This window comes from Cygnus olor, chromosome 1 (genome assembly GCF_009769625.2).
Source record: "Cygnus olor isolate bCygOlo1 chromosome 1, bCygOlo1.pri.v2, whole genome shotgun sequence".
Taxonomy (NCBI): Eukaryota; Metazoa; Chordata; class Aves; order Anseriformes; family Anatidae; genus Cygnus; species Cygnus olor.
Window position 1 is genome coordinate 99,602,750 of NC_049169.1, and position 8,980 is coordinate 99,611,729.

The following is an 8,980-nucleotide window of genomic DNA, read 5'->3' on the forward strand; positions in this document are numbered from 1 at the left end:
TGCTGGCCAAATGGCTCTGCGTGCCCCTGGCTAGGGCATGGTGGTAGCAATGCTGGTGAGCCCAGCGATGTCAGGAGCAGTTGCCAGGGACCAGGTGTGCAAAGGTGGCTTCTCCTGGGGGATCTGGTGGTGAGCGCTGCTCACCGCTCATAGTTCTATTTCCATTGGATAGCCAGCAGGCCCATGTCTCCATGGCCCTGTAAGGCAGCAGCTGGTAGGTCCCAGCATCTTTGTGAGCCTGTGTGATGCATTGCCTGTCCCCTGCTTGGCTTTCTAGCGATTGTTAGCTGTTTTGCAAGTGGCTTGTCATGAATAGTGGGTGTGTCTTCTCCTCCCTATAAGGGCCAAAGGGTGTCAGTGGGAGGCAGAGTGTTGGAGACGGGAGACGGCAGATGGTACTGTAACTGGCAGTGTCAGAATAGGAGAAGGTGGCGGCGTCGGTGGCGGAGGAGGAGGCGGTGGCGGAGGAGGAGGCGGTGGCGGAGGAGGAGGCGGTGGCGGAGGAGGAGGCGGTGGCGGTGGTGGAGGCGGTGGTGGAGGAAGAGGTGGTGGAGGAGAAGGAGGCGATGGAGGAGGAATAGGCGGTGGAGGTGGAGGAGGAGGAGGAGGTGGTGGAGGACTAGGTGGTGGAGGAATGATTGGATCATTAGTGTTGGAGGAGACGTTGAAGTTTGTGCCACAAGTGAAGGCACAGAAATCCTCAAATCCCTCCTCTGCCCCTCAGGGCATTGCCTGAGTGCAGCTTCAGTGTTGGGGACAGCATTTGTAATTGAGGCAGGGGTTGGCAGGATCATCCTGTGTGAGGGACCGAAGAGCCCAGCAAGGCTGTTGGGGCATCAATTGCCAATTCCTTTTCCCGGAAGATGAGCATGGAAAAGTGGTGTTTTAGAAGGAATGGTGAGAAACATGGGAAGTTGAGGAATTTCCACAGTCAAGTCTACAGCCACAATTCTCCTTCTGTCACCAGCATTGCACACCGGTGTCTGCTGTGTTCTCCCCTCTGCACTTGAAGAGCAGATACCCTCACTCGTTACAGTGCGTACAGGGAGGATTATAAAGACCTAACGGCATAACATTGCCCTCAGAAGTCCTCCTTGTTACAAGAAAAACGAAAGAGTGAGGGAGATTGCAAGGACCTGTTTTTTTCCACCTCTACCACCACCGCCTCCTCCTCCTCCTCTACCGCCTCCTCCTCCTTGGCAGAAGCTTGTTGGCCAAATGGCTCTGCGTGCCCCTGGCTAGGGCATGGTGGTAGCAATGATGGTGAGCCCAGCGATGTCAGGAGCAGTTGCCAGGGACCAGGTGTGCAAAGGTGGCTTCTCCTGGGGGATCTGGTGGTGAGCGCTGCTCACCGCTCATAGTTCTATTTCCATCGGACACCCAGCGGGACCATGTCTCCATGGCCCTGTAAGGCAGCAGCTGGCGAATCCCAGCATCTTTGTGAGCCTGTGTGATGCGTTGCCTGTCCCCTGCTTAGCTTTCTAGCGATTGTTAGGTGTTTTTAAGTGGCTTGTCATGAACAGTGGGTGTGTCTTCTCCTCCCTATATAAGGGCCAAAGGGTGTCAGTGGGAGGCAGAGTGTTGGAGACGGGAGATGGGAGATGGTACTGCAACTGGCGATGTCAGAATAGGAGGAGGAGGAGGCAGTGGAGGAGGAGGAGGCGGTGGAGGAGGTGGCGGTGGAGGAGGCTTTCGCGGAGGTGGAGGAGGAGGAGGTGGTGGCGGTGGAGGAGGTGGTGGACAAGGAGGAGGAGGCGCTGGAGGAGGTGGTGGAAAAGGAGGAGGGAGCGGTGGACGAGGAGGAGGAGGCAGCGTACAAGTAAGATTAGGTGGTGGTGGAGGACGTTGTGGACGAGGAGGAGGAAGCGGTTGAGGTGGAGGAGGAAGAGGAGGTTGTGGAGGACTAGGTGGTGGAGGAATGATAGGATCATTAGCGTTGGAGGAGACCTTCAAGTTTGTGCCACAAGTGAAGGCAGAGAAATCCTGAAATCCCTCCGCTGCCCCTCAGGGCATTGCCTGAGTGCAGCTTCAGTGTTGGGGACAGCATTTGTAATTGAGGCAGGGGTTGGCAGGATCATCCTGTGTGAGGGACCGAAGACCCCAGCAGGGCTGTTGTGGCATGAATTGCCAATTCTTTTTCACTGAAGATGAGCATAGAAAAGTGGTGTTTTAGAAAGAATGGTGTCAAACATGGGAAGTTGAGGAATTTCCACACTCAAGTCTACAGCCACAATTCTCCTTCTGTCACCAGCATTGCACACCGGTGTCTGCTGTGTTCTCCCCTCTGCACTTGAAGAGCAGATACCCTCACTCGTTTCAGTGCGTACAGGGAGGATTATAAAGACCTAACGGCATAACATTGCCCTCAGAAGTCCTCCTTGTCACAAAAAAAAAGCATGAAAGAACAAAGAGTGAGGGAGATTGCAAGGACCTGTTTTTTTCCACCTCTACCACCACCGCCTCCTCCTCCTCCTCTACAGCCTCCTCGTCCTCCTTGGCAGAAACTTGCTGGGCAAATGGCTCTGCGTGCCCCTGGCTAGGGCATGGTGGTAGCAATGCTGGTGAGCCCAGCGATGTCAGGAGCAGTTGCCAGGGACCAGGTGTGCAAAGGTGGCTTCTCCTGGGGGATCTGGTGGTGAGCGCTGCTCACCGCTCATAGTTCTATTTCCATTGGACACCCAGCAGGCCCATGTCTCCATGGCCCTGTAAGGCAGCAGCTGGTGGGTCCCAACATGTTTGTGACCCTGTGTGATGCATTGCCTGTCCCCTGCTTGTCTGGCTAGCGATTGTTAGCTGTTTTGCAAGTGGCTTGTCATGAATAGTGGGTGTGTCTTCTCCTCCCTATATAAGGGGCAAAGGGTGTCAGTGGGAGGCAGAGTGTTGGAAACGGGAGACAGCAGATGGTACTGCAACTGGCAGTGTCAGAATAGGAGAAGGTGGCGGCGTCGGTGGCGGAGGAGGAGGCGGTGGCGGAGGAGGAGGCGGTGGCGGAGGAAGAGGTGGTGGAGGAGAAGGAGGCGATGGAGGAGGAATAGGCGGTGGAGGTGGAGGAGGAGGAGGAGGTGGTGGAGGACTAGGTGGTGGAGGAATCACAGGGTCATTAGTGTTGGAGGAGACCTTCAAGTTTGTGCCACAAGTGAAAGCACAGAAATCCTCAAATCCCTCCGCTGCCCCTCAGGGCATTGCCTGAGTGCAGCTTCAGTGTTGGGGACAGCATTTGTAATTGAGGCAGGGGTTGGCAGGATCATCCTGTGTGAGGGACCCAAGACCCCAGCAAGGCTGTTGGGGCGTCAATTGCCAATTCCTTTTCCTGGAAGATGAGCATGGAAAAGTGGTGTTTTAGAAAGAATGGTGAGAAACATGGGAAGTTGAGGAATTTCCACAGTCAAGTCTACAGCCACAATTCTCCTTCTGTCACCAGCATTGCACACCGGTGTCTGCTGTGTTCTCCCCTCTGCACTTGAAGAGCAGATACCCTCACTCGTTTCAGTGCGTACAGGGAGGATTATAAAGACCTAACAGCATAACATTGCCCTCAGAAGTCCTCCTTGTTACAAAAAAAAAGCATGAAAGAACCAAGAGTGAGGGAGATTGCAAGGACCTGTTTTTTTCAACCTCTACCACCACCGCCTCCTCCTCCTCCTCTACCGCCTCCTCCTCCTCCTCTACAGCCTCCTCGTTCTCCTTGGCAGAAACTTGCTGGCCAAATGGCTCTGCGTGCCCCTGGCTAGGGCATGGTGGTAGCAATGATGGTGAGCCCAGCGATGTCAGGAGCAGTTGCCAGGGACCAGGTGTGCAAAGGTGGCTTCTCCTGGGGGATCTGGTGGTGAGCGCTGCTCACCGCTCATAGTTCTATTTCCATTGGACAGCCAGCAGGCCCATGTCTCCATGGCCCTGTAAGGCAGCAGCTGGTAGGTCCCAACATGTTTGTGAGCCTGTGTGATGCGTTGCCTGTCCCCTGCTTGTCTGGCTAGCGATTGTTAGGTGTTTTTAAGTGGCTTGTCATCAATAGTGGGTGTGTCTTCTCCTCCCTATATAAGGGCCAAAGGGTGTCAGTGGGAGGCAGAGTGTTGGAGACGGGAGACAGCAGATGGTACTGCAACTGGCAGTGTCAGAATAGGAGAAGGTGGCGGCGGCGGTGGAGGAGGAGGAGGCGGTGGAGGAGGAGGAGGCGGTGGAGGAGGCGGATGCTCTGTCGGAGGAGGAGGCTCTGGCGGAGGAGGAGGCGGTGGAGAAGGAGGAGGAGGAGTCGGTGGAGGTGGTGGAGGAGGCGGTGGACGAGGAGGAAGAGGCAGTGTACAAGTATGGTTAGGCGGTGGTGGAGGACGTTGTGGATGAGGAGGGGGAGGCGGTGGAGGAAAAGGAGGAGGAGGAAGTGGTGGAGGACTAGGTGGTGGAGGAATGATAGGATCATTAGCGTTGGAGGAGACCTTCAAGTTTGTGCCACAAGTGAAAGCACAGAAATCCTCAAATCCTTCCGCTGCCCCTCAGGGATTTGCCTGAGTGCAGCTTCAGTGTTGGGGACAGCATTTGTAATTGAGGCAGGGTTTGGCAGGATCATCCTGTGTGAGGGACCCAAGACCCCAGCAAGGCTGTTGGGCCATCAATTGCCAATTCCTTTTCCCTGAAGATGAGCATGGAAAAGTGGTGTTTTAGAAAGAATGGTGAGAAACATGGGAAGTTGAGGAATTTCCACAGTCAAGTCTACAGCCACAATTCTCCTTCTGTCACCAGCATTGCACACCGGTGTCTGCTGTGTTCTCCCCTCTGCACTTGAAGAGCAGATACCCTCACTCCTTTCAGTGCGTACAGGGAGGATTATAAAGACCTAACGGCATAACATTGCCCTCAGAAGTCATCCTTGTTACAAAAAAAACCAAAGAGTGAGGGAGATTGCAAGGACCTGTTTTTTTCCACCTCTACCACCACCGCCTCCTCCACCTCCTCCTCCTCTACCGCCTCCTCGTCCTCCTTGGCAGAAACCTGCAGGCCAAATGGCTCAGCGTGCCCCTGGCTAGGGCATGGTGGTAGCAATGCTGGTGAGCCCAGCGATGTCAGGAGCAGTTGCCAGGGACCAGGTGTGCAAAGGTGGCTTCTCCTGGGGGATCTGGTGGTGAGCGCTGCTCACCGCTCATAGTTCTATTTCCATTGGACACCCAGCAGGCCCATGTCTCCATGGCCCTGTAAGGCAGCAGCTGGTAGGTCCCAACATGTTTGTGAGCCTGTTTGATGCGTTGCCTGTCCCCTGCTTGGCTTTCTAGCGATTGTTAGCTGTTTTGCAAGTGGCTTGTCATGAATAATGGGTGTGTCTTCTCCTCCCTATATAAGGGCCAAAGGGTGTCAGTGGGAGGCAGAGTGTTGGAAATGGGAAACGGCAGATGGTACTGTAACTGGCAGTGTCAGAATAGGAGAAGGTGGCGGCGTCGGTGGCGGAGGAGGAGGCGGTGGCGGAGGAGGAGGCGGTGGCGGAGGAGGAGGCGGTGGCGGAGGAGGAGGCGGTGGCGGAGGAGGAGGCGGTGGCGGAGGAGGAGGCGGTGGCGGAGGAGGAGGCGGTGGCGGAGGAGGAGGCGGTGGCGGAGGAGGAGGCGGTGGCGGAGGAAGAGGCGGTGGCGGAGGAAGAGGTGGTGGAGGAGACGGAGGCGATGGAGGAGGAATAGGCGGTGGAGGTGGAGGAGGAGGAGGAGGTGGTGGAGGACTAGGTGGTGGAGGAATGATTGGATCATTAGTGTTGGAGGAGACGTTGAAGTTTGTGCCACAAGTGAAGGCACCGAAATCCTCAAATCCCTCCGCTGCCCCTCAGGGCATTGCCTGAGTGCAGCTTCAGTGTTGGGGACAGCATTTGTAATTGAGGCAGGGGTTGGCAGGATCATCCCGTGTGAGGGACCCAAGACCCAAGCAAGGCTGTTGGGGCATCAATTGCCAATTCCTTTTCCCGGAAGATGAGCATGGAAAAGTGGTGTTTTAGAAAGAATGGTGAGAAACATGGGAAGTTGAGGAATTTCCACAGTCAAGTCTACAGCCACAATTCTCCTTCTGTCACCAGCATTGCACACCGGTGTCTGCTGTGTCCTCCCCTCTGCACTTGAAGAGCAGATACCCTCACTTGTTTCAGTGCGTACAGGGAGGATTATAAAGACCTAACAGCATAACATTGCCCTCAGAAGTCCTCCTTGTTACAAAAAAAAAGCATGAAAGAACCAAGAGTGAGGGAGATTGCAAGGACCTGTTTTTTTTCCACCTCTACCACCACCGCCTCCTCCTCCTCCTCTACCGCCTCCTCGTCCTCCTTGGCAGAAACTTGCTGGCCAAATGGCTCTGCGTGCCCCTGGCTAGGGCATGGTGGTAGCAATGCTGGTGAGCCCAGCGATGTCAGGAGCAGTTGCCAGGGACCAGGTGTGCAAAGGTGGCTTCTCCTGGGGGATCTGGTGGTGAGCGCTGCTCACCGCTCATAGTTCTATTTCCATTGGACAGCCAGCAGGCCCATGTCTCCATGGCCCTGTAAGGCAGCAGCTGGCAAATCGCAGCATCTTTGTGACCCTGTGTGATGCATTGCCTGTCCCCTGATCGGCTGGCTTGAGATTGTTAGCTGTTTTGCAAGTGGCTTGTCATGAATAGTGGGTGTGTCTTCTCCTCCCTATATAAGGGCCAAAGGGTGTCAGTGGGAGGCAGAGTGTTGGAAACGGGAGACAGCAGATGGTACTGCAACTGGCAGTGTCAGAATAGGAGAAGGTGGCGGCGGCGGTGGAGGAGTAGGAGGCGGTGCAGGAGGAGGAGGAGGTGGAGGAGGAGGGCGCGGTGGCGGTGGAGGAGGAGGAGGCGGTGGAGGAGGAGGAGGTGGTGGAAGAGGAGGAGGCGGTGGAGGAGGAGGAGGCGGTAGAGGAGGCTCTGGTGGAGGAGGAGGTGGTGGACAAAGAGGAGGAAGAGGCGGTGGGCGAGGAGGAAGAGGCGGTGGGCGAGGAGGAAGAGGCGGTGTACAAGTAAGATTAGGCGGTGGTGGACGACATTGTGGACGGGGAGGGGGAGGCAGTGGAGGTGGAGGAGGAGGAGGAGGTGGTGGAGGACTAGGTGGTGGAGGAATCACAGGGTCATTAGTGTTGGAGGAAACCTTCAAGTTTGTGCCACAAGTGAAGGCACAGAAATCCTCAAATCCTTCCGCTGCCCCTCAGGTCATTGCTTGAGTGCAGCTTCAGTGTTGGGGACAGCATTTGTAATGGAGGCAGGGGTTGGCAGGATCATCCTGTGTGAGGGACCCAAGACCCCAGCAAGGCTGTTGTGGCATCAATTGCCAATTCCTTTTCCCTGAAGATGAGCATGGAAAAGTGGTGTTTTAGAAAGAATGGTGACAAACATGGGAAGTTGAGGAATTTCCACAGTCAAGTCTACAGCCACAATTCTCCTTCTGTCACCAGCATTGCACACCGGTGTCTGCTGTGTTCTCCCCTCTGCACTTGAAGAGCAGATACCGTCACTCGTTTCAGTGCGTACAGGGAGGATTATAAAGACCTAACGGCATAACATTGCCCTCCAAAGTCCTCCTTGTCACAAAAATAAACAAAGAGTGAGGGAGATTGCAAGGACCTGTTTTTTTCCACCTCTAATGCTGCTGCCGCTGCCTCCTCCTCCACCGCCTCCTCCTCCTTGTCAGAAACTTGCTGGCCAAATGGCTCTGCATGCCCCTGGCTAGGGCATGGTGGTAGCAATGCTGGTGAGCCCAGCGATGTCAGGAGCAGTTGCCAGGGACCAGGTGTGCAAAGGTGGCTTCTCCTGGGGGATCTGGTGGTGAGCGCTGCTCACCGCTCATAGTTCTAGTTCCATTGGACACCCAGCAGGCCCATGTCTCCATGGCCCTGTAAGGCAGCAGCTGGCAAATCCCAGCATCTTTGTGAGCCTGTGTGATGCGTTGGCTGTTCTCTGCTTGTCTGGCTAGCGATTGTTAGCTGTTTTGCAAGTGGCTTGTCATGAATAGTGGGTGTGTCTTCTCCTCCCTATATAAGGGCCAAAGGGTGTCAGTGGGAGGCAGAGTGTTGGAGACGGGAGACGGCAGATGGTACTGCAACTGGCAGTGTCAGAATAGGAGAAGGTGGCGGCGTCGGTGGCGGAGGAGGAGGCGGTGGAGGAGGAGGAGGTGGAGGAGGCATTGGCGGAGGTGGAGGAGGAGGAGGCGTTGTAGGAGGAGGAGGCAGTGGAGGAGGAGGAGTCCGTGGAGGAGGCATTGGCGGCGGTGGATGTGGAGGAGGAGGAGGCGGTGGACAAGGAGATGGAGGAGGTGGTGGGCGAGGAGGAAGAGGCGGTGTACAAGTAAGATTAGGCGGTGGTGTAGGACGTTGTGGAAGAGGAGGGGGAGGCGGTGGAGGTGGAGGAGGAGGAGGAGGTGGTAGAGGACTAGGTGGTGGAGGAATCATACGGTCATTAGTGTTGGAGGAGACCTTCAAGTTTGTGCCACAAGTGAAGGCACAGAAATCCTGAAAGCTTTCCGCTGCCCCTTAGGGCATTGCCTGAGTGCAGCTTCAGTGTTGGGGACAGCATTTGTAATTGAGGCAGGGGTTGGCAGGATCATCCTGTGTGAGGGACCCAAGACCCCAGCAAGGCTGTTGTGGCATGAATTGCCAATTCTTTTTCACTGAAGATGAGCATAGAAAATTGGTGTTTTAGAAAGAATGGTGAGAAACATGGGAAGTTGAGGAATTTCCACAGTCAAGTCTACAGCCACAATTCTCCTTCTGTCACCAGCATTGCACACCGGTGTCTGCTGTGTTCTCCCCTCTGCACTTGAAGAGCAGATACCCTCACTCGTTTCAGTGCGTACAGGGAGGATTATAAAGACCTAACGGCATAACATTGCCCTCCAAAGTCCTCCTTGTCACAAAAAAAAAAACATAGCGTGGGGGAGAGTGGAAGGACCTGTTTTTTTCCACCTCTACCACCACCGCCGCCTCCTCCTGGTCTTCCGCCTCCTCCTCCTTGTCAGAAACTTGCTGGC

The 8,980-nt window shown here is 55.2% G+C and overlaps 2 long non-coding RNA genes across 2 annotated transcripts in view; one reads left to right on the forward strand and one right to left on the reverse strand.

Annotated features, from left to right (window-relative positions):
* LOC121077639 overlaps positions 1-8,458 on the forward strand; it is a 16,683-nt gene extending 8,225 nt beyond the window's left edge. Inside the window, exon 3 of the long non-coding RNA XR_005824211.1 lies at positions 8,282-8,458. This is a non-coding gene — a long non-coding RNA (uncharacterized LOC121077639). The remainder of the gene's footprint in view (positions 1-8,281) is intronic.
* On the reverse strand, positions 3,638-6,796 carry LOC121077585. The gene is made up of 2 exons (XR_005824183.1): positions 6,248-6,796; positions 3,638-3,663 (listed from the first exon to the last, which is right to left on the reverse strand). It is a non-coding gene; the product is annotated as an uncharacterized LOC121077585 (long non-coding RNA).
* Positions 8,459-8,980: the final 522 nt, after the last annotated feature.